The sequence below is a fragment of the Somniosus microcephalus genome, chromosome 5, assembly GCF_052327205.1.
Source record: "Somniosus microcephalus isolate GS21.2 chromosome 5, FLI_Smic_1.0, whole genome shotgun sequence".
NCBI lineage: Eukaryota > Metazoa > Chordata > Chondrichthyes > Squaliformes > Somniosidae > Somniosus > Somniosus microcephalus.
This window is the reverse complement of record NC_140991.1, coordinates 227,091,894-227,118,146: the sequence shown is the minus strand read 5'-3', so window position 1 is coordinate 227,118,146 and position 26,253 is coordinate 227,091,894.

Sequence of the window (26,253 nt, the reverse complement as noted above, 5' to 3'; positions counted from 1 at the left end):
GATTGGGAAGATCGACATTGTGGCAGGAGGAAGAGCGGACATCGTGGTGGGAGGAAGTTGGGACATCATGGCAGGAGGAAGACAGGACATCGTGGTGGGAGGAAGATCGTACATCCTGGCGGGAGAAAGATCGGACATCATTACGGGAGGAAGTTCGGGCATCATATTGGGAGGAAGATTGGACATCGTGGTGTGAGGAAGATCGGACATCGTGGTGGGAGGAAGATCGGACATCGTGATGGGAGGAAGATTGGACATCGTGGTGGGAGGATGATCGGACATCGTGGTGGGAGAAAGATTGGACATCATGGTGGGAGGAAGATGGAACATCATGACGGGAGGAAGATCGGACATCGTGGTGGGAAGAAGATCAGACATCGTGGTGGTAGGTGGATCGAACATCATGGTGGGAGGAAGATCAGACAACGTCGCGGGAGGAAGATCGGACATCATGGTGGGATGAAGATCGGACATCATGTTGGGATGAAGATCGGACATCATGGTGAGTGGAAGTTCGGACATTGTGGTGGGAGGAAGATAGGACTTCATGGTGGGAGGAAAATGAGACATCGTGGTGGGAGGGAAATCGGACATCGTGGTGGGAGGAAGATTGGACATCGTGGTGGGTGGAAGATGGAACATCGTGAAGGGAGGAAGATCGGACATCGTGGTTGGAGGAAGATTGTACATCTTGGTGGGAGCAAGACTGGACATCGTGATGGTAGGAAGATTGGACATCCTGGTGGGGGAAAGTCAGACATCATGACAGGAGCAAGATCGGACATCGTGACGGGTGGAAGATTTGACATCATAGTGGGAGGAAGATTGGACATCGTGATGGGTGAAAGATGGGACATCGTGGTGGGAGGAGGATCAGACAGTGTGGTGGGAGGAAGATCGGACATCATGGCGTGAGGAAGATCAGTCATTGTGATCGGAGGAAGATCGAACCTCATGGTGGGAGGAAGATCGAACATGATGGTGGGAGGAAGATCGTACATCGTAGTGGGAGAAAGATTGTACATCATGGTGGGAGGAAGATGGAACAGCGTGACAGGAGGAAGATCGGACATCGTGGTGGGAGGAAGATCGGAAATCGCGGTGGGAGGAAGATCGTACATCGTAGTGGGAGAAAGATTGGACATCATAGTGGGAGGAAGATGGAACAGCGTGACGGGAGGAAGATCGGACATCGTGGTTGGAGGAAGATTGTACATCTTGGTGGGAGCAAGATCGGACATCGAGATGGTAGGAAGATTGGACATCATGGTGGGCGGAAGGTCAGACATCGTGACGGGAGCAAGATCTGACATCGTGGTCGGAGGAAAATCAGACATTGTGGTGCGAGGAAGATCGGACATCGTGGTGGGAGGAAGATTGGACATCGTGGTGGGAGGAAGATGGAACATCGTGACAGGAGGAAGATCGGACATCGTGGTTGGAGGAAGATTGTACATCTTGGTGGGAGCAAGATCGGACATCGAGATGGTAGGAAGATTGGACATCATGGTGGGCGGAAGGTCAGACATCGTGACGGGAGCAAGATCTGACATCGTGACGGGAGGAAGATTTGACATCATAGTAGGAGGAAGATTGGACATCGTGATGGGTGGAAGATGGGACATCGTGGAGGGAGGAGGATCAGACAGCGTGGTGGGAGGAAGATCAGACACCATGGTCGGAGGAAGATCGGTCATTGTGATGGGAGGAAGATCAAAATTCATGGTGGGGGAAGATCATACATCCTGATTGGGAAGATCGGACATTGTGGCAGGAGGAAGAGCGGACATCGTGGTGGGAGGAAGTTGGGACATCATGGCAGGAGGAAGACAGGACATCGTGGTGGGAGGAAGATCGTACATCCTGGCGGGAGAAAGATCGGACATCATTACGGGAGGAAGTTCGGGCATCATATTGGGAGGAAGATTGGACATCGTGGTGTGAGGAAGATCGGACATCGTGGTGGGAGGAAGATCGGACATCGTGATGGGAGGAAGATTGGACATCGTGGTGGGAGGAAGATCGGACATCGTGCTGGGAGGAAGATTGGACATCGTGGTTGGAGGAAGATCGAACATCGTGGTGGGAGGAAGATTGGACAACGTGGCGGGACGAAGATCTGACATCATGGTGGGATGAAGATCGAACATCGTGGTGGGAGGAAGATTGGACAACGTGGCGGGACGAAGATCTGACATCATGGTGGGATGAAGATCGGACATCATGGTGAGAGGAAGTTCGGACATCGTGGTGTGAGGAAGATCGGACATCGTGGTGGGAGGAAGATCGGACATCGTGGTGGGAGGAAGATTGGACATCGTGGTTGGAGGAAGATCGAACATCGTGGTGGGAGGAAGATTGGACAACGTGGCGGGACGAAGATCTGACATCATGGTGGGATGAAGATCGGACATCATGGTGAGAGGAAGATCGGACATTGTGGTGGGAGGGAGATGGAACAGCGTGACGGGAGGAAGATCGGACATCGTGGTGGGAGGAAGATCGGACATTGTGTTGGGAGGAAGATCGAATTTCATGTTGGGAGGGCGATGGAACAGCGAGACGGGAGGAAGATCGGACATCGTGGTTGGAGGAAGATCGGACATTGTGGTGGGAGGAAGATCGAACATCATGGAGGGAGGAAGATCAGACAACGTGGTGGGAGGAAGATCGGACATAGTGGTGGGATGAAGATCAGACATCATGGTGAGAGGAAGTTCGGACATTGTGGTGGGAGGAAGATAGGACTTTGTGGTGGGAGGAAAATCAGACATCGTGGTGGGAGGAAGATTGGACATCATGGTGGGAGGAAGGTCGTACATCGTAGTGGGAGAAAGATTGGACATCATGGTGGGAGGAAGATGGAACATCGTGACGGGAGGAAGATCGGACATCGAGGTGGGAGGAAGATCGTACATCATGGTGGGAGGAAGATTGGACATCGTGGTGAGAGGAAGATGGAACATCGTGACAAGAGGAAGATCAGACCTCGTGGTCGGAGGAAGATTAGACATCTTGGTAGGAGCAAGATCGGACATCGTGATGGTCGGAAGATTAGACGTCGTGGTGGGCGGAAGGTCAGACATCGTGACGGGAGCAAGATCGGACATCGTGACGGGAGGAAGATTTGACATCGTAGTGGGAGGTAGATCGGACATCGTGGTTGGAGGAAGATCGGACATCATGGTAGGAGAAAGATAGGACATCGTGGTGGGAGGAAGTTCTGACATCATGGTCGGAGGAAGATCGGTCATCATGGCGGGAGGAAGATAGGACACTATGGTGGGAGGAAGATCAGACATTGTGTTGGGAGGAAGATCGGACATCGCGGTGGGAGGAAGATGGAACATCGTGGCAGGAGGAAGATCAGATATCCTGGCACGAGAAAGATCCGACATCATTACGGGAGGAAGTTTGGGCATCGCATTGGGAGGAAGATCAGACATCGTGGTGGGAAGAAGATCAGACCAACTAGTGGGGGGAAGATTGGCCATCGTGGCGAGAGGATGATCGGACATCGTGGTGGGAGGAAGATCGGACATTGTGGTGGGAGGAAGATCGGACATTGTGGTGGGAGGAAGAGCGGACATCATGGTGGGAGGAAGATCGAACATCGTGGTGGGAGGAAGATTGGACAACGTGGCGGGACAAAGATCTGACATCATGGTGGGATGACGATCGGACATCATGGTGAGAGGAAGATTGGACATTGTGGTGGGAGGGAGATGGAACAGCGTGACGGGAGGAAGATCGGACATCGTGGTGGGAGGAAGATCGGACATTGTGGTGGGAGGCAGATCGAACATCATGTTGGGAGGGAGATGGAACAGCGAGACGGGAGGAAGATCGGACATCGTGGTGGGAGGAAGATTGGACATTGTGGTGGGAGGAAGATCGAACATCATGGTGGGAGGAAGATCGGACAACATGGTGGGAGGAAGATCGGACATAGTGGTGGGATGAAGATCAGACATCATGGTGAGAGGAAGATCGGACATTGTGGTGGAAGGAAGATAGGACTTTGTGGTGGGAGGAATATCAGACATCGTGGTGGGAGGAAGATTGGACATCGTGGTGGGAGGAAGATCGTACATCGTAGTGGGAGAAAGATTGGACATCATGGTGGGAGGAAGATGGAACATCGTGACGGGAGGAAGATCGGACATCGTGGTGGGAGGAAAATCGGACATCGTTGTGGGAAGAAGATTGAACATCATGGTGGGAGGAAGATCGGACAACGTGGCGGGAGGAAGGTTGGACATCATGGTGAGAGGAAGTTCGGACATTGTGGTATGAGGAAGATAGGACTTCGTGTTCGGAGGAAAATCAGATATAATGGTGGGAGGAAGATGGAACATCGTCACGGGAGGAAGGTCGGACATCGTGGTAGGAGGAAGAGTGGACATCTTGGTGGGAGCAAGATCGGACGTCGTGATGGTAGGATGATTGGACATCATGGTGGGCGGAATGTCTGACTTCGTGATGGGAGCAAGATCGGACATCGTGACGGGTGGAAGATCGGACATAGTGTTGGGATGAAGATCAGACATCATGGTGGGAGGAATATCGGACATTGTGGTGGGAGGAAGAGAGGACATCGTGGTGGGAGGAAAATCAGACATTATGGCGGGAGGAAGATCGGACATAGTGTTGGGATGAAGATCAGACATCATGGTGAGAGGAAGTTCGGACATTGTGGTGGGAGGAAGAGAGGACAACGTGGTGGGAGGAAAATCAGACATTGTGGTGGGAGGAAGATCGGACATCGTGGTGGGAGGAAGATTGGACATCGTGGTGGGAGGAAGATGGAACATCGTGACAGGAGGAAGATCGGACATCGTGGTTGGAGGAAGATTGTACATCTTGGTGGGAGCAAGATCGGACATCGAGATGGTAGGAAGATTGGACATCATGGTGGGCGGAAGGTCAGACATCGTGACGGGAGCAAGATCTGACATCGTGACGGGAGGAAGATTTGACATCATAGTAAAAGGAAGATTGGACATCGTGATGGGTGGAAGATGGGACATCGTGGTGGGAGGAGGATCAGACAGCGTGGTGAGAGGAAGATCGGACACCATGGTCGGAGGAAGATCGGTCATTGTGATGGGAGGAAGATCGAACCTCCTGGTGGGGGAAGATCTGACATCCTGATTGGGAAGATCGGACATTGTGGCGGGAGGAAGAGCGGACATCGTGGTGGGAGGAAGTTGGGACATCATGGCATAGGAAGACAGCACATTGTGGCGGGAGGAAGATCGTACTTCCTGGCGGGAGAAAGATCGGACATCATTACGGGGGGAAGTTTGGGCATCATATTGGGAGGAAGATCAGACATCTTGGTGGAAGGAAGATCAGACCAAGTGGTGGGGGGAAGATCGGCCATCGTGGTGAGAGGATGATCGGACATTCTGGTGGGAGGAAGGTCGGACATCATGGCGGGAGGAAGATCGGACATTGTGGTGTGAGGAAGATCGGACATCGTGGTGGGAGGAAGATCGGACATCGTGGTGGGAGGAAGATCGGACATCATGGTGGGAGGAAGAGCGGACATCGTGGTGGGAGGAAGATCGGACATCGTGGTAGGAGGAAGAGTGGACATCTTGGTGGGAGCAAGATCGGACATCGTGATGGTAGGATGATTGGACATCATGGTGGGCGGAATGTCTGACTTCGTGATGGGAGCAAGATCGGACATCGTGACGGGTGGAAGATGGGACATCGTGGTGGGAGGAGGATCAGACAGTGTGGTGGGAGAAAGATTGGACACCGTGGTGGGAGGAAGATCGGACAATGTGATGGGAGGAAGATCGAACTTCGTGGTGGGGGAAGATCTGACATCCTCGTTGGGAAGATCGGACATTGTGGTGGGAGGAAGAGCAGACATCGTGGTGGGAGGAAGTTGGGACAACATGGCGGGAGGAAGATCGGAAATAATGGCGGGAGGAAGATCAGAAATCGTGACAGGAGTAAGATCGGACATCATGGTGTGAGGAAGATTGGACATCGTGGTGGGAGGAAGATCGTACATCATGGTGGAAGGAAGATTGGACATCGTGGAAGGAGGAAGATCGGACATTGTGGTGAGAGGAAGATCTGGAATCATGGAGGGGAAGATCGGACATCGTGGCGGGAGGAAGATCGGACATCGTGGCGGGAGGAAGGTCATCGGACATTGTGGCGGGAGGAAGAGTGGATATCGTGGTGGGAGGAAGTTAGGACATCATGGCGGGAGGAAGATCGGAAATAATGGCGGGAGGAAGATCGGAATCGTGACAGGAGTAAGATCGGATATCATGGTGTGAGGAAGATTGGACATCATGGTTGGAGGAAGATCGGACATCATGGCGGGAGGAAGATCGGACATCGTGGCGGGAGGAAGGTCATCGGACATTGTGGCGGGAGGAAGATCAAACATCGTGGTGGTAGGAAGATCAGACATCTTGGTGGGAGGAAGATTGGACCAAGTGTTGGGGGAAGATCGGCCATTGTGGCGAGAGGATGATTGGACATTCTGGTGGGAGGAACGTCGGACATCGTGGCGGGAGGAAAATCGGACATCCTGACGGGAAGAAGATCAGACATTGTGAAGGGAGGAAGATGGAACATCATGGTGGGAGGAAGATTGGACATCGTGATGGGAGGAAGATCGGACATCGTGTCGGGAGGAAGAACGGACATTGTGAAAGGAGGAAGATGGAACATCATGGTGGGGGAAAGATTGGACGCCGTGATGGGTGGAAGGTCAGGCATCGTGGTGTGAGGAAGATCGGATATCGTGGTTGGTGGAAGATGGAACATCGTGGTGGGAGGAAGATCGAACATCATGATGGAAGGAAGATTGGGCATCGTGGTGGGAGGAATATGGAACCTCGTGGTGGGAGGAAGATGGAACATCACGTCGGGAAGAAGATCGGACTTCGTGATGGGAGGAAAATCAGACATCGCGTCAGGATGAAGATCGGACATCATTACAGGATTAAGATGGAACATCATGGTGGGAGGAAGATCGGGCATCGTGGTGGGAGTAAGATGGAACATCATGGTGGGAGGAAGATCAGACATCGCGGCAGGAGGAAGATTGAACATCGTGGCGGTAGGAAGACCAGACATCGTGGTGGGAGGAAGATTGGAAATTATGTTGGAAGGAAGATTTGACATTGTGGTGGGAGGAAGATAGGACTTCGCGGTGGGAGGAAAATCAGACATTGTGGTGGGAGTAAGTTCAAACATCGTGGTGGGAGGAAGATTGGACATCGTGGTGGGAGGAAGATGGAACATCGTGACGGGAGGAAGTTCGGACATCGTGGTCGGAGGAAGATTGGACATCTTGGTAGGAGCAAGATCGGACAACGTGATGGCAGGAAGATTAGACGTCGTGCTGGGCGGAAGGTCAGACAACGTGATGGGAGCAAGATCAGAAATCGTGACAGGAGGAAGATCGGACATCATGTTGGGAGGAAGATCGGACATTGTGGCGGTAGCAAGATCAGACATCGTGGTGGGAGGAAGATCGGACATCGTGGTGGGAGGAACTTCTGACATCATGGTGGGAGGGAGATCAGACAACGTGGCAGGAGGAAGATCGGCTATCGTGGTGGGAGGAAGATCTGACAATGTGGCGGGAGGAAGACCGGACATCATGGTGGGAGCAAGATCGGACATCGTGGCAAGAGGGAGATCGGACATCATGGTGGGAGGAAGATCAGACATCATGGTGGGAGGAAGATAGGACATCGTGGCGGGAGGAAGTTCGGAGATCATGGTGGGAGGAAGATCGGTCATCATGGCGGGAGGAAGATAGGACACTATGGTGGGAGGAAGATCGGACATTGTGGTGGGAGGAAGATCGGACATCGTGGTGGGAGGAAGATGGACCATCGTGGCAGGAGGAAGATCAGACATCCTGGTGGGAGGAAGATCGGACATCATTACGCCAGGAAGTTTAGGCATCGCATTGGGAGGAAGATCAGACATCGGGGTGGGAGGAAGATCAGAACAAGTGTTGAGGGAAGATCGGCCAACATGGCGAGAGGATGATTGGACATTCTGGCGGGAGGAAGGTCAGACATCGTGGCGGGAGGAAGATCGGACATCCTGACGGGAAGAAGATCTATCAACATGGTGGGAAGAACTTCAGACATCGTGATGGGAGGAACATCGGACATCGTGTCGGGAGGAAGATCGGACATTGTGAAGGGAGGAAGATGGAACATCGTGGTGGGAGGAAGATCAGACATCATGGAAGGAGGAAGATGGAACATCATGTTGGGAGGAAGATCGGACATCGTGACGGGTGGAAGATCAGGCATCGTGGTGTGCGGAAGATCGGATATCGTGGTTGGTGGAAGATGGAACATCGTGGTGGGAGGAAGATTGAACATCATGATGGAAGGAAGATTGAACATCGTGGTGGGAGGAGTATGGAACATCGTGGTGGGAGGAAGATGGAACATCACGTCGGGAGGAAGATCGGACTTCGTGATGGGAGGAAGATCGGACATCGCGTCAGGACGAAGATCGGACATAATTACAGGACTAAGATGGAACATCATGGTGGGAGGAAGATCGGGCATCGTGGTGGGAGTAAGATGGAAGATCGTGGTGGGAGGAAGATCGAACATCGTGGCAGGAGGAAGATTGTATATTGTGGCGATCGGAAGACCAGACATCGTTGTGGGAGGAAGATTGGAAATCATGGTGGAAGGAAGATTTGACATCGAGGCGGGAGGAAGATTGGACATCGTGGTGGGAGGAAGATCAGACATCGTGGTGGGAAGAAGATCGAACATCATGGTGGGAGGAAGATCTGACAACGTGGCGGGAGGAAGATCGGACATCGTGGTGGGATGAAGATCGGACATCATGGTGAGAGGAAGTTTGGACATTGTGGTGGGAGGAAGATAGGGCTTCGTGGTGGGTGGAAAATCAGACATCGTGGTGGGAGGAAGATCATACAACGTGGTGGGTGGAAGATTGGACATCATGGTGAGAGGAAGATGGAACATCGTGACGGGAGGAAGATCAGACCTCGTGGTCGGAGGAAGATTAGACATCTTGGTAGGAGCAAGATCGGACATCGTGATGGTAGGAAGATTAGACGTCGTGGTGGGCGGAAGGTCAGACATCGTGACGGGAGCAAGATCGGACATCGTGACAGGAGGAAGATTTGACATCGTAGTGGGAGGTAGATCGGACATCGTGGTGGGAGGAAGATCGGACATCATGGTAGGAGAAAGATAGGACATCGTGGTGGGAGGAAGTTCTGACATCATGGTGGGAGGAAGATCGGTCATCATGGCGGGAGGAAGATAGTACACTGTGGTGGGAGGATGATCAGACATTGTGGTGGGAGGAAGATCGGACATCGTGGTTGGAGGAAGATGGAACATCGTGGCAGGAGGAAGATCAGATATCCTGGCACGAGAAAGATCGGATATCATTACGGGAGGAAGTTTGGGCATCGCATTGGGAGGAAGATCAGACATCGTGGTGGGAAGAAGATCGGACCAACTAGTGGGGGGAAGATTGGCCATTGTGGCGAGAGGATGATCGGACATTCTGGTGTTAGGAATGTCGTGCATCGTGGCGGGAGGAAGATCAGACGTCATGGTGGAAGGAAGATTGAACATCATGGCGGGAAGAAGATCGGACATCGTGGTGGGAGGAAGATCGGACATCGTGGTGGGAGGAAGATCGAACATCATGGTGGGAGGAAGATCGGACAACGTGCTGGGAGGAATATCGGACATCACGGTGGGATGAAGATCGGACATCATGGTGAGAGGAAGATTGGACATTGTGGTGGGAGGAAGATAGGACTTCGCGGTGGGAGGAAAATCAGACATCGTGGTGGGAGGAAGATCGAACATCGTGGTGGGAGAAAGATTGGACATCATGGTGGGAGGAAGATGGAACATCATGACGGGAGGAAGATCGGACATCGTGGTGGGAAGAAGATCAGACATCGTGGTGGGAGGTGGATCGAACATCATGGTGGGAGGAAGATCGGACAACGTCGCGGGAGGAAGATCGGACAACGTGGTGGGAGCAAGACTGGACATCGTGATGGTAGGAAGATTGGACATCATGGTGGGCGGAAGGTCAGACATCATGACAGGAGCAAGATCGGACATCGTGACGGGTGGAAGATTTGACATCATAGTGGGAGGAAGATGGAACATCGTGATGGGTGAAAGATGGGACATCGTGGTGGGAGGAGGATCAGACAGTGTGGTGGGAGGAAGATCGGACATCATGGCGTGAGGAAGATCGGTCATTGCGATGGGAGGAAGATCGAACCTCATGGTTGGAGGAAGATCGAACATCATGGTGGGAGGAAGATCGTACAAGGTGGCGGGAGGAAGATCTGACATCATGGTGGGATGAAGATCGGACATCATGTTGAGAGGAAGATCGGACATTGTGGTGGGAGGAAGATCGAACACCATGGTGGGAGGAAGATCGGACAATGTGGCAGGAGGAAGATCGGACATCGTGGTGGGATGATGGTCAGACATCATGGTGAGACGAAGATCGAACATGGTGGTGGGAGGAAGATCGAACATCATGGTGGGAGGAAGATGGAACAGCGTGACGGGAGGAAGATCGGACATCGTGGTGGGAGGAAGATCGGACATCGCGGTGGGAGGAAGATCGAACATCATGGTGGGAGGAAGATCGGACAACATGGCGGGGGGAAGATCGGACAAAATGCTGGGATGAAGATCAGACATCATGGTGAGAGGAAGTTCGGACATTGTGGTGGGAGGAAGAGAGGACATCGTGGTTGGAGGAAAATCAGACATTGTGTTGGGTGGAAGATCGGACATCGTGGTGGGAGGAAGATTGGACATCGTGGTGGGAGGAAGATGGAACATCGTGACAGGAGGAAGATCGGACATCGTGGTTGGAGGAAGATTGTACATCTTGGTGGGAGCAAGATCGGACATCGAGATGGTAGGAAGATTGGACATCATGGTGGGCGGAAGGTCAGACATCGTGACGGGAGCAAGATCTGACATCGTGACGGGAGGAAGATTTGACATCATAGTAGGAGGAAGATTGGACATCGCGATGGGTGGAAGATGGGACATCGTGGTGGGAGGAGGATCAGACAGCGTGGTGGGAGGAAGATCGGACACCATGGTCGGAGGAAGATCGGTCATTGTGATGGGAGGAAGATCGAACCTCATGGTGGGGGAAGATCTGACATCCTGATTGGGAAGATCGGACATTGTGGCGGGAGGAAGAGCGGACATCGTGGTGGGAGGAAGTTGGGACATCATGGCAGGAGGAAGACAGGACATCGTGGTGGGAGGAAGATCATACATCCTGGCGGGAGAAAGATCAGTCATCATTACAGGTGGAAGTTTGGGCATCATATTGGGAGGAAGATCAGACATCGTGGTGGGAGGAAGATTAAACCAAGTGGTGGGGGGAAGATCGGCCATCGTGGCGAGAGGATGATCGGACATTCTGGTGGGAGGAAGGTCGGACATCATGGCGGGAGGAAGATCGGATATCATGGTGGAAGGAAGATTGGACATCGTGGTGTGAGGAAGATCGGACATCATGGTGAGAGGAAGATCAGACATTGTGGTGGGAGGGAGATGGAACAGCGTGACGGGAGGAAGATCGGACATCGTGGTGGGAGGAAGATCGGACATTGTGGTGGGAGGAAGATCGAACATTATGTTGGGAGGGAGATGGAACAGCGAGACGGGAGGAAGATCGGACATCGTGGTGGGAGGAAGATCGGACATCGTGGTGGGAGGAAGATCGGACATCGTGGTGGGAGGAAGATCGGACATCATGGTGGGAGGAAGATCGGACATCGTGGTGGGAGGAAGATCGGACATCGTGGTGGGAGGAAGATCGGACAACGTGGCAGGACGAAGATCTGACATCATGGTGGGATGAAGATCGGACATCATGGTGAGAGGAAGATCGGACATTGTGGTGGGAGGGAGATGGAACAGCGTGACGGGAGGAAGATCGGACATCGTGGTGGGAGGAAGATCGGACATTGTGGTGGGAGGAAGATCGAACATCATGTTGGGAGGGAGATGGAACCGCGAGACGGGAGGAAGATCGGACATCGTGGTGGGAGGAAGATCGGACATTGTGGCTGGAGGAAGATCGAACATCATGATGGGAGGAAGATCGGACAATGTGGCGGGAGGAAGATTGGACATAGTGGTGGTATGAAGATCAGACATCATGGTGAGAGGAAGTTCGGACATTGTGGTTGGAGGAAGATAGGACTTTGTGGTGGGAGGAAAATCAGACATCGTGGTGGGAGGAAGATTGGACATCGTGGTGGGAGGAAGATCGTACATCATAGTGGGAGAAAGATTGGACATCATGGTGGTAGGAAGATGGAACATCGTGAAGGGAGGAAGATCGGACATCGTGGTGGGAGGAAAATCAGACATCGTTGTGGGAGGAAGATTGAACATCATGGTGGGAGGAGGATCGGACAACGTGGCGGGAGGAAGATCGGACATCGTGGTGAGAGGAAGTTCGGACATTGTGGTATGAGGAAGATAGGACTTCGTGGTGGTAGGAAAATCATATATAATGGTGGGAGGAAGATGGAACATCGTGACGGGAGGAAGGTCGGACATCGTGGTAGGAGGAAGAATGGACATCTTGGTGGGAGCAAGATCGGACATCGTGATGGTAGGAAGATTGGACATCATGGTGGGCGGAAGGTCTGACTTCATGATGGGAGCAAGATCGGACATCGTGACGAGTGGAAGATGGGACATCGTGGTGGGAGGAGGATCAGACAGTGTGGTGGGAGAAAGATTGGACACCGTGGTGGGAGGAAGATCGGTCAATGTGATGGGAGGAAGATCGAACTTCGTGGTGGGGGAAGATCTGACATCCTCGTTGTGAAGATCGGACATTGTGGCAAGAGGAAGAGCGGACATCGTGGTGGGAGGAAGTTGGGACAATATGACGGGAGGAAGATCGGAAATAATGGTGGGAGGAAGATCAGAAATCATGACAGGAGTAAGATCGGACATCATGGTGTGAGGAAGATTGGACATCGTGGTAGGAGGAAGATCGTACATCATGGTGGAAGGAAGATTGGACATCGTGGAAGGAGGAAGATCGGACATCGTGGCGGGAGGAAGATCGGACATCGTGGCGGGAGGAAGGTCATCGGACATTGTGGCGGGAGGAAGAGTGGATATCGTGGTGGGAGGAAGTTAGGACATCATGGCGGGAGGAAGATCGGAAATAATGGCGGGAGGAAGATCGGAAATCGTGACAGGAGTAAGATCGGACATCATGGTGTGAGGAAGATTGGACATCATGGTGGGAGGAAGATCAGACATCATGGCGGGAGGAAGATCGGACATCGTGGTGGGAGGAAGGTCATCGGACATTGTGGCGGGAGGAAGATCAAACATCGTGGTGGTAGGAAGATCAGACATCTTGGTGGGAGGAAGATCGGACCAAGTGTTGGGGGAAGATCGGCCATTGTGGCGAGAGGATGATTGGACATTCTGGTGGGAGGAACGTCGGACATCGTGGCGGGAGGAAAATCGGACATCCTGACAGGAAGAAGATCGATCATCATGGTGGGTGGAAGTTCAGACATCGTGATGGGAGGAAGATCGGACATCGTGTCGGGAGGAAGATCAGACATTATGAAGGGAGGAAGATGGAACATCGTGGTGGGAGGAAGATCGGACATCGTGGATGGAGGAAGATGGAACATCATGGTGGGAGGAAGATTGGACATCGTGATGGGAGGAAGATCGGACATCGTGTCGGGAGGAAGAACGGACATTGTGAAGGGAGGAAGATGGAACATCATGGTGGGGAGAAGATCGGACGTCGTGATGGGTGGAAGGTCAGGCATCGTGGTGTGAGGAAGATCGGATATCGTGGTTGGTGGAAGATGGTACATCGTGGTGGGTGGAAGATTGAACATCATGATGGAAGGAAGATTGGGCATCGTGGTGGGAGGAATATGGAACATCATGGTGGGAGGAAGATGGAACATCACGTCGGGAGGAAGATTGGACTTCGTGATGGGAGGAAGATCGGACATCGCGTCAGGACGAAGATCGGACATAATTACAGGACTAAGATGGAACATCATGGTGGGAGGAAGATCGGGCATCGTGGTGGGAGTAAGATGGAACATCATGGTGGGAGGAAGATCGGACATCGTGGCAGGAGGAAGATTGAACATTGTGGCGATCGGAAGACCAGACATCGTTGTGGGAGGAAGATTGGAAATCATGTTGGAAGGATGATTTGACATCGAGGCGGGAGGAAGGTTGGACATCGTGGTGGGAGGAAGATCAGACATCGTGGTGGAGGAAGATCGAACATCATGGTGGGAGGAAGATCAGACAATGTGGCGGGAGGAAGATCGGACATCGTGGTGGGATGAAGATCGGACATCATGGTGAGAGGAAGTTTGGACATTGTGGTGGGAGGAAGATAGGACTTCGTGGTGGGTGGAAAATCAGACATCGTGGTGGGAGGAAGATCGTACATCGTGGTGGGAGGAAGATTGGACATCATGGTGAGAGGAAGATGGAACATCATGACGGGAGGAAGATCAGACCTCGTGGTCGGAGGAAGATTAGACATCTTGGTAGGAGCAAGATCGGACATCGTGATGGTAGGAAGATTAGACGTCGTGGTGGGCGGAAGGTCAGACATCGTGACGGGAGCAGGATCGGACATCGTGACGGGAGGAAGATTTGACATCGTAGTGGGAGGTAGATCGGACATCGTGACGGGTGGAATTTGGGACATCGTGGTGGGTGGAGGATCAGACAACGTGGTAGGAGGAAGATCGGACATCGTGGTGGGAGGAAGATTGGTCACTGTGATGGGAGGAAGATCGAACTTTGTGGTGGGGGAAGATCTGACCTCCTGGTTGGGAAGATCGGACATCGTGGCGGGAGGAAGAGCGGACATCATGGTGGAAGGAAGATTGGAAATCGTGGCAGGAGGATGATCGGACATCCTGGTGGGAGGAAGATCTGACATCGTGGTGGGGAAGATCGGACATTGTGGCGGGAGGAAGAGCGGATATCGTGCTGGGAGGAAGTTGGGATATCATGGCGGGAGGAAGATCGGAAATCGTGACAGGAGGAAGATCGGACATCATGGTTGGAGGAAGATCGGGCATCATGGTGGGAGGATGATCGGACATCGTGGCGGGAGGAAGATCGGACATCGTGGTGGGAGGAAGTGCGTCAGACATCGTGGCGGGAGGAAGATCGAACATCGTGGCGGTAGGAAGATCAGACATCGCGGTGAGAGGAAGATCTTCAACGTGGCGGGAGGAAGATTGGATATCGTGGTGTGAGGAAGATCTGACATCGTGGCAGGAGGAAGATCAGACACCATGTTGGGAGGAAGATCGGACATCGTGGCGAGAGGAAGATTGGACATCGTGGTGGGAGGAAGATCGGACATCATGCTGGGAGGAAGATAGGACATCGTGGTGGGAGGAAGATCGGACATCTTGGTGGGAGGGAGATGGAACATCGTGGCAGGAGGAAGATCGGACATCCTGGCGGGAGGAAGATCGGACATCATTATGGGAGGAAGTTTGGGCATCGTATTGGGCGGAAGATAAGACATCGTGGTGGGAGGAAGATCAGACCAAGTGGTGGGGGAAGCTCGGCCATCATGGCGAGAGGATGATCGGACATCCTGGTGGGAGGACGGTCGAACATCGTGGCGGGAGGAAGATCGGACATCCTGATGGGAAGAAGATCGAACATCATGGTGGGAGGAAGTTCGGACATCGTGATGGGAGGAAGATCGGACATCGTGTCGGGAGGAAGACCGAATATCATGGAAGGAGGAAGATGGAACATCGTGGTAGGAGGAAGATCTAACATCGTGATGGAAGGAAGGTCGGGCATTGTGGTGGGAGGAATATGGAACATCGTGGTGGGAGGAAGATGGAACAGCACGTCGGGAGGAAGATCAGACTTCGTGATGGGAGGAAGATAGAACATCGCGTCAGGACGAAGATCGGACATCGCATCAGGACGAAGATCGGACATCATTACGGGACTAAGATGGAACATCGTGGTTGGAGGAAGATGGAACATCACATCGGGAGGAAGATCGGACTTCGTGATGGGAGGAAGATCGGACATCGCGTCAGGACGATGATCGGACATCGCGTCAGGACAAAGATCGGACATCATTACGGGACTAAGATGGAACATCATGGTGGAAGATCGGGTATCGTGGTGGGAGTAAGATGGAACATCATGGTGGGAGGAAGATGGAACATGGTGTTGGGAGGAAGATCAAACATCGTGGTGGGAGTAAGATCGGACATTGTGGTGGGGGAAAGATTGGATATCGTGGTGGGAGGAAGATCGGACATCGTGGCGGCAGGAAGATCAAACATCGTGGTGGGAGGAAGATCGGACATCATGGCGGGAGGAAGATCGAACATCGTGACGAGAGGAAGATCAGATATCACAGCGGGGAGGTGGAAATTGGACATCGTGATGGGAGGAGTCGAGGGCGGCAATCGGGATAGGGGAGAGAGAGGCAGCAAGGGGCTGGAGGGGACATTCTTGCTCCTCCTGGCCCACAAGGAATGCTGCAAAAGGCACTTAACATCTTGAGCTGAAAGCTCCTGCCTCCCTTTAACTGCTGGATTTTCAGCACTTAATTTTAAATAAGGCACCGAGTTGCACTTTGGGAGCCCGATTTAGATATGTTAGTGAAGAGTTCTGGCTCTCCTCGGTGGGACACTATTGTGGTGTATGTAACCGTTCCACCTTTAAGAGAACTATTTTAAGAGATGCACTACTTTATCTTGGCTGCTGCATACTATAATACCGGTGGTGACCACACCGGTATATAAGTGCTGTGTAATGATTTATTGGGCAGTTCAGCCCTGACCTTCGACTAGTAAAGACCTGTTGAATTTATTCTTGTGGTCTGTGTGCAGTGATTCTTATTAACAATAACTAGAACACACAGACTTAACAGTGGCGACGATGACGATCTTACCCTGCGGCAGAGATATATCCAAGGCAGTTTAACGGGCATCGAGAGGAGGCATCCGCCCTCATCATCCTGCTGAGAAAAGACTCGGGTCTGAAGAGCAAGGAAGAATCCTGACACGAAGCCTTCCATCAGCATCAGCCAGTGATCATCCCTTCTACCACGGTGGTGGGTAAGCCGATCAGCGACGAGCAGCAAGTTGGCCACATTGGCTGTGAAGTAGGGGAGGGAAAAACAGAGGATATAAGGGTGGAGAACTCGACCACGGCCGGGGAAAAGAGCCGGACAGAAGTCGGGGCCAGAGGCGCTGAGACTGGGGCAGCGTAAGGCACGGGAGCCGCGAATGCAAACGCAGCCGGTGTAAAAGACCGGGCTGCAAGCGGGCTGGGAGACACAACAGCATCGAGAGAGAGCTCGACCACGACCGGGGAAAAAGGCCGGGCAGCTACCGAGGCCGCGAGGCGCGGGAGAAAATAAAAATAATTTTAAAAAAACGCGGAGAACTCAGCCGCAGCCGGTGGAAAGGACCGGGCTGCAAGAGGGGCTGGGAGGCACGATTTGAGAACCGCTGGGGAGGGCGAACGCAGCAATACGGCAATCGCCAGTACAGCCAGCTGGGGAGAAAGGCAAATGCGGGAAGCCGCCATTTTCATAGGCGGGGGAAGAAGACAAGCGCGGGAAACCGCCATTTTTTAAAAAAAATGAAAGAAAAATGTATTTTTGTTTCTCAAGAAGATTGCAAGGATGCCTAAGCGTGGTAACATCAACGATTTCGATGCCGATGTTGAAGTTTGGGCCACGTATGTAGAACGCATAGAGATTTATTGTAAGGCAAATAAAATATCAGATGAAGATAAAGCACTAACCTTACTAAACTCAATGGGTGCGAAGACATACGGGCTATTGAAGCATCTTCTATCACCAGCTAAACCGGCGGATCAGGCTTTCGCTAATATTGTTGCTGTCCTGAGAAATCATTTGAACCCCACACCGCTGATGTTAGTGGAACGATTTAAATTTTATGCGAGAACGCAACTGAAAGAGGAAAGCAATGCGGAGTATTTAATTGAACTGCGTAAGCTAGCGAAATACTGTCAGTTTGGGGAAAGACTGACAGAGGCACTGAGAGACAAATTCGTGTGTGGATTGTCGAAAGAAGGAACACAAAAGCGGCTGCTTGAAGAGAATGATCTTACACTTGATAAGGCTGTCTCTATTGCAGCATCGCTCGAAGCCGCAGCGAGAGGCACTGCGGAAATGCAGCTGAAGGCAGCGGTACTCAGCGTAGATCAAATGGCTTTGGGTACAGCGAAATGTTATCGTTGTGGAAAGACAACACATGATCAGAACCAATGCTGGTTTAAAAATCAGGAATGTAGAAAATGTGGCAAGCTTGGTCACATAGCTAAAGTATGCCGGTCAGGAAAGAAGACCAGCAACAAAAAGTCACCGCAGGAAAAGTGCAGAAAGGTACATAAGGTGGCTGAGAAGAGTTCGGATGAACAGAATTCGGATTCAGACTCCAACAGCAAGGAACTGGGTAGTCTGAGAATTCACAATGTGAGTAAGGAAGCTGACCTACAAACTATCTGGGTCACACTTCAGATAGCAGGAGTCCAAGTGAAGATGGAATTGGACACCGGATCGGCGTTGACGGTCATGAATAAGCAAGATTACAAAAGGTTATTCACACATATTCCCCTACGGGATACGGAGATAGTATTGCAGACATACACGGGGCAAAGAGTATACCCCATCGGAAAGATAAAAGTCAAGGTGGTACACAAGGGCAAAGAACACCAAGGAATGGACATATATGTACTACCTGAGGGAGGTCCACCACTTCTGGGACGGGAGTGGATCAGGAAAATAAATATGGACTGGCACTCCCTAAAAGCAATAACGGTAGATTCCGGAAAAAAAGATGTCAAACCTGAATGATTGTCCAGAATATTGGATGATGCTAAAGAGGTGTTCCAACAGGGACTGGGAACACTGAGAGGAATTACGGCAAAAATCAAGATTGCAGAACATGCAAACCCAAAATTTTTCAAAGCCAGACCGGTACCTTATGCGATACGACCTGCTGTGGAAGCTGAGCTGGAAGGGCTAGAACGTTCAGGAGTACTGTCTAAGGTGGACTGGAGTGAGTGGGCCACGCCCATTGTTCCCGTCATGAAGCGTTCATCGAGTAACAAGCCAGGGGAACCGGGGAAGGTCCGCATCTGTGGAGACTTCAAGATCACGGTTAATCCAGTGCTTCACACGGTGCAATATCCGCTTCCGCAGATTGAGGATATCTTTCCTTCATTGTCTGGTGGGAAACACTTCACCAAGATAGACCTGGCACAAGCGTACTTACAGATGGAAGTTGAGGAAGAGTCGCGCCAGTATCTCACAATCAACACGCACAGAGGCTTGTATCGATATAATAGACTGGTTTTTGGAGTGGCTTCGGCTCCAGCAATTTGGCAGAGGGCCATGGAGCAGGTATTACAGGGAATTCCAAGCACTCAATGTTACTTGGACGATATCCTGATTACAGGAGATGACGATGAGGAACACCTTGCAAATTTGAAACTGGTGCTCACCAGGTTGAAGGAATATGGACTTCGAATTAATCGCCAGAAATGTGAGTTCTTTCAGAAACGGATCTCGTACTGTGGTCATGTCATTGACCAGGAGGGGCTGCACAAGTCACCTGACAAGATCGAAGCTGTTGTGAAGGCTCCCGCTCCGGAAAATGTATCCCAGTTGAGGTCGTTCCTAGGGTTGATTAACTATTACCATAAGTTTCTGCCAAATCTATCCACGGTGCTGCACCCGCTGAACGCTCTTTTGCAGAAGGAAGTACCATGGAAGTGGAGCGAGGACTGTAAGAAGGCCTTTCGCAAAAGCAAGGCATTGATCACCTCAGAGGAAGTGTTGGCTCACTTCAACCCAACACTACCTATTCGTTTAGCTTGTGATGCTTCTCCTTATGGTATTGGAGCAGTACTCTCACACAAGTTGCCAAATGGCTTGGAAAGGCCAGTCGCATTTGCATCCAGATCATTGACCTCCGCTGAGCGCAACTATGCTCAGATAGATAGGGATGCTCTCAGCCTTGTGTGGGGAGTAAAGAAGTTTAATCATTACCTGCAGGGCCAGAAGTTTACACTGCTGACAGACCACCAGCCGTTGGTATCCATTTTTAACCCTAAGAAGGGTGTTTCGGTGATGACAGCACAGAGGCTCCAGAGATGGTCCCTTTTCCTAGGGGCACATCAATATCAGATAGAATTCAAAGGTACAAAGCAGCATGGTAATGCTGATGGGCTGTCGCGCCTGCCACTACCTACTGAGGAGGAGGCACCGACGGTTGACCCGGTGGAGCTATTTCACTCGACCATCATCGAATGTTTACCTGTCACCAATGCAAATATTGAAAGGGAGACGAGGAATGACCCGACACTGTCCCGGGTCTACGAATTGACAGTAAAGGGATGGCCAGCCCATGGTGATCCACTGTTACCGGCATTCTCAGCAAGACGAGAACAGCTGTCCATCTGTCAGGGAACATTGATGTATGGAACAAGGGTGATTATCCCTCCTAAGTTAAGAGAGAGAGTTCTAAAAGAACTACATGAAGGTCATCTGGGGGGAGTCAAGATGAAAAGCCTTGCTAGGGCTTATGTGTGGTGGCCGGGTATCGACCAACAGATAGACGATCTGACGAAAAGCTGCTCAGGGTGCCAAAAAGTCCAAAATGCACCTCCAATTGCACCGCTGCATCCATGGGAATGGCCTTCAACCCCATGGCAACGTGTACATATTGACTTTGCTGGTCCATTCATGGACTCCTTGTTTTTAATTGTGGTGGACGCACATTCTAAATGGCCAGAAGTGATTAAAATGACTACCACTACCTCGGAGAAGAGGATCGCGGTGCTAAGAACGATATTTGCAAGAAATGGATTGCCAGAGCAAATATGTTCAGACAACGGACCACAGTTCGTGTCAGAGGAATTCCAGAAATTCCTGAAGAAGAATGGGGTGAAACATTATACCTCTGCCCCATATCATCCAGCTACGAATGGGCTGGCCGAGAGGTTTGTACAGACGTTCAAAAAGGCAATAAAGGCCATGAGCGAAGATCAGATTCCACTGCAACACAAGGTGGACAATTTCCTACTGGCATATCGAAACGCCACCCATGCAACAACAAACCAAAGTCCTGCCATGATGTTCTATAACAGGAGGTTGCAGTCCAGGTTGGACTTGTTAAAACCAAATGTGCGGAGGGAAGTCGAAAACAAACAGTTCCAGCATATCAATAACAAGCCCACTCGGAGTTTTGAAATAGGACAACCGGTGTTAGCCAGGGACTATAAAAATGAGAAATGGCAATCTGGAACAATTCGGGCCAGACAAGGACCCCTGATGTACACGGTAGATGTTGGTGAAAACGTAATGCGACGTCATGCTGTCCAACTGGTGGGATCGAAAACAAGGTTCGAGCCCATGGTTACGACAGAGACAACCGTGGAGGAAGTTAGTGAACCTGAAGCATCTACCTCAGAAGTGAATATACCTGATGATGATGTCCTATCCATAGGGGATCAACTAGATGAGTCACCCCAGCAACGAGAACCAGAGACCCCTGAAAGGCGATATCCGTCTCGGATCAGGAGGCCTCCTCAGAGGCTGAATCTGTGAACTGTTTTTACATGAAGTTGTGTATATATGTTATTATGTTATGTTAAATGGGGAATATATACTGTTAAGCTAAAAAGGGAGGATTGTGGTGTATGTAACCGTTCCACTTTTAAGAGAACTATTTTAAGAGATGCACTACTTTATCTTGGCTGCTGTATACTGTAATACCGGTGGTGACCACACCGGTATATAAGTGCTGTGTAATGATTTATTGGGCAGTTCAGCCCTGACCTTCGACTAGTCAAGACCTGTTGAATTTATTCTTGTGGCCTGTGTGCAGTGATTCTTATTAACAATAACTAGAACACACAGACTTAACAACTATGATGTCACAAAACCCACCGCCGTGAAAATAGCATCATGCACAGTGGATTAGGGTCGCGTTTAACCACCTCCCCTGCCCACCATGGGGGAATGGTTAATAACAATGCCATAATAGCCAATTGAAGCAGTCATTCAGATCACTGGATAAACCTGGAAGTCCTCCTAAGATTTCCAAGGACATAACTGCAGGTGGAAGAGGAAAGTGTCTTCTATTTTGTGATATGATAAGTAAAATGAATCCAATATTCTCCTGGCTGGTCTCCCGTCCTCCACCCTCCGTAAACTTCAACTCATGCAAAGCTCTGCTGCCTATATCTTATCCTGTTCCCACTCCTGCTCACCTATCACCCCTGTGCTTGACCTACATTAGCTCCCACTCCTCTGAATTTAAAATTCTTATCCTTGTTTTCAAATACCTTAATGGCCTTGCCCCTCCCTATTTCTGTAACCTCCTCAAGCCCTACAACCTCCCCATAACCCTCCATTCCTCTGACTCTGGCCTCTTGTGCATCCGTCCCTCGCTCTGCCCCACCATTGGCTGCATGCCTTTAGCCACCTTCCTAAAACCCTTTGCCTTACCACCTGCCTGTCCTTCTTTAAGATGCTTCTTAAAACCTGCCTCTTTGACAAAGCTTTTGACCACCCTTCTGAATATCTCCTTCTTTGGCTGGGTTCCTATTATTTTTTTTCTGATTATGTCTTTGGGAGATTTTTCTACATTTAAGACACTATATAAATGCAAGTTGTTGTTTCAAAATCAATGCTGTTAATAGTACCGTTTGTGCATACCTGTTGTTGAGTGCCTGTTAATGCAGTCCTTCTGGTATGTACCTGTGGTGGCTACATGTTGGTGACTGCTTGTTGATGCAGACTCGTTGGTGTAATTGTTGGTGTGCACCTGTTGATTAGTTGCAGTTCAGTGCATACCTGCTGGTGGATATATGTTGGTCAATAATTTGGTGAATACCTATTAATGAGTACCTGTTAGTGCCTACCTGTTTGTACCTTTTGGTGTGTACTTGTTTGTGAGTACCTGTTAGCACCTGTTAGTGCACTTATGTTAGTGCATACCTGTTGTTACTTGCTGGTGCACATCTGCTGGTGAATATCTGCTAGGGCTTACTTGTTGGTTGCTAGTGAGTAATTGTTGATGCGTACCTGTTGGTGTGTAGGTATAGGTGAGTACCTGTTAATGTGTATTTGTTAATGAGTACTTGTTAGTGAGTATATGTGAGTGAGTACATTTTATTCTGTGACTGTTAGTCTGTACCTGCTATTGAGTACCTATTAATTTACCCTTTTATAATACCAACCTGCAGCAAACTTCTATGTTGAAACTGGCAGCAGTCCTCCTGTAAATGTTGCCTTTTGTATTTCTTTTGACTATTTATGGGAGAGATTTATGGACATTGAAGGTGCAAACCCAGGTCTTGCCTTTGCTGTCAGTGCCATCATAAACTGCAGCAGCATTTTAAGTAAGGACACAGGTAACAGAAAAACATGTTTGCCACCGGAGAGTTGCTGAAGTTGTCCGTCTCCTCCTCCATCCTGTAAAGGTATTGACTCACCCACCTGCACAGAACATGCCCAGCAAATGGAGAACAGTCCCTGTTGGTGTATTACATGGCAATGTGCCCTTCTGTTTAATTGTTCACATAAATCTATCTGTTACCATGAATCTGATTATTCCCAATTGTTTATTTTTTGAAATTTAATTCCTCCTTATGCATCACCATGGAATCTTGTCCTATTAAAGTTAATTTTTCATTTAAGTGTATAGTTATTACTTCATTCCCACTTTTACACATTTAACCTCTGGATTGTTCATGGCAGCTTGTTAATTTAATATCTCCTTATTGAGTGCCTTTGTTTCTAGACAGTACAAATAGGCTATCACATTCTGAGCTCTTTAAGCACTGCTAAGCTGTCCTATTAAAATTGGGAAATTGCATTTGTCTAAATAAATGAATTTTTGTATTGAAAAATACTTTGTATTTATGCCACACATGTTCCTAGTTCTGCTTTACAAGCAGTGGTTTACATTTACTGTGCTGGGAACTACGACTGGAGCTATATAATGTCAGAAACAAGGCAAGAAAGAACACTCAGCATATATAAAGATATAAGTGAGCAGTTTATTCCAAATATGTATAATTAATTGAAAGAAATGTTCGACCTGCAATTCAAAAGGACGTATAGCATTAATAGAATATAATCACAGAGATCTCTAATGTTTGACCTCTGAGTTATATTGCTTCATGCTATTCAATGGTTTAGTTTCCGTGATCCATCATTCCCCATTGTGTATATCTATGTAGTCTTCGTAAGTGTATATTATTGCTAGGTATGAACTTTGTAGGAAATCTGTTATACATTTAGCAGGAATGGTTACTTAAAAAGCTTATGCAGTCTTGCATATGCCCACTGTTTAGTAGAATACAGCATTACAAGTCAGACAGATCTGAGAGTGTTCAGCTGACCTGAAACAGAGAACTGAAATGACCCATGAGTCAAGAGGCAGAATGCATTTGGACTGCTAAAGCCATCAAACGCGTGAGCATTTAACCCTCACTCTTCCCACCAAGACTGCTGTGCACACACAATGACACAATCACTGCCCAGAATAGGAAGCCCAGTTAATGTGAAAATGCAAAGGTGTAATTCTGGCAATAGCAATACTGGCCATTGTCAGCCTGTATTGGACTCTGCTGTGCTGGAAGGCTCCCCAATGATGCCTGTCAAGTGAAAGGATCTGCCTGGATTTTAAAATTCTAGAGTTTACAATTCAGACTGGGAGACTGGTTTCTAAACTTAGGCTGCAACATCTCAGTCAGTGAGGGAGCATGAAGTATAAATTTAGACAAGTAAACATATATTTTCTTTTGGGAGGGAGAAGTTATGACCTTCAGAACCCATGTCTGCAAATTGTCATTTGGCAGATGACGGGTGAAGCAATTACATTTAGTTCTGACAAATCCAATATAGCAGCAAGGTAGTTACAAAATAAGGTTAGTAAACAATCCACCAAGATGTATCCTGGAACAAGAGATAGAGAGTTAAAGCATGAAATGAAAAACAGACATTTTAATTAGCTTCAAGTCCTTTATTCCAACATAATACCTGCTGAATTGTGTACTATAGCCTTGGTACATGGTACAGGATTAGTAACTTTTACATTTATTTTTAGATGAATGTTTTTTCTCTGCTTTTTTTCCATTGACAGGCAAGAATTTTGAGTTTGTTTTTAGAATGTTCCTCTCTTTTTTTTCCTGACAGCCAGGAATGTGGATTTATCTTCAGAATGTTGCTTTTTGTTCTACTTCTTTGTGTTGACTCTAAGAATTCAGAATTTATCCTTCAATCCGAAGGCCTTGGCCAGGATTAATGACTGCTGACTGACCAATCTGAATCTTGGGAGCCCAAGTCTGAAAGAAATTGCGTTGTAATTGTACAGCTCATACTTTCTACGGCTATACAGGGGTATTACAAAAACACACAAGCATGCTATTTGTTTTCAGCACACGTGAGATGTTGTTGAACAATTGCGCAACGGGAAGGGGGTGACGGATGAGGGAGAAGTCTGTGTGGCAAAACGCTTTCAAATGATCTCAATGCTGTGCCAGGCAGCCCTTGTGCCCGTCAAACAGGCAGAGGTAGAGAAAACAATACTGGTGAGCAAGTTGTAGAAGTCCCAACTTGCCGACATCAGGTAAACTGCTTTTAAATAATGACCAATGGGACACCCTGGAGAGTTTACAGAGCTCAATGGGTTCCTGAAGATCAAGAAGCACTCAGCAGAGGTCAGTGACCTCTTTTTTTTTTAAGAAAGCATTATTCATAAGGAAACAGGTTGAATCCATAGTAGGAGATTTGTTGCGAGAAAAATAAAGCTCAAAATAATGCAAGGAGCCTGGAAATGGAGGATTGGTTATATCCTCCTTCTCACCTTTCCTATGAATTGGGAGTCACCAGCACCTTGTGGTTCTGTAATAAGGTAGATTAAAAATAACCAGTAGGTACAATTATTTTGGAAAACCAATAAAGAACAAAAATATGGGTTGCAAATGGCCTTGCAATACCATTGTCTTTTGTTGTGAAAGGTACTCCCTTAGATTCAACCCTATCATACACTACAAGGTAATTTTAATCACAAGGAAGTTGGGATCTCAAACCTGATTCTCCTTATAACTAAAGTAATGTATATCTGAG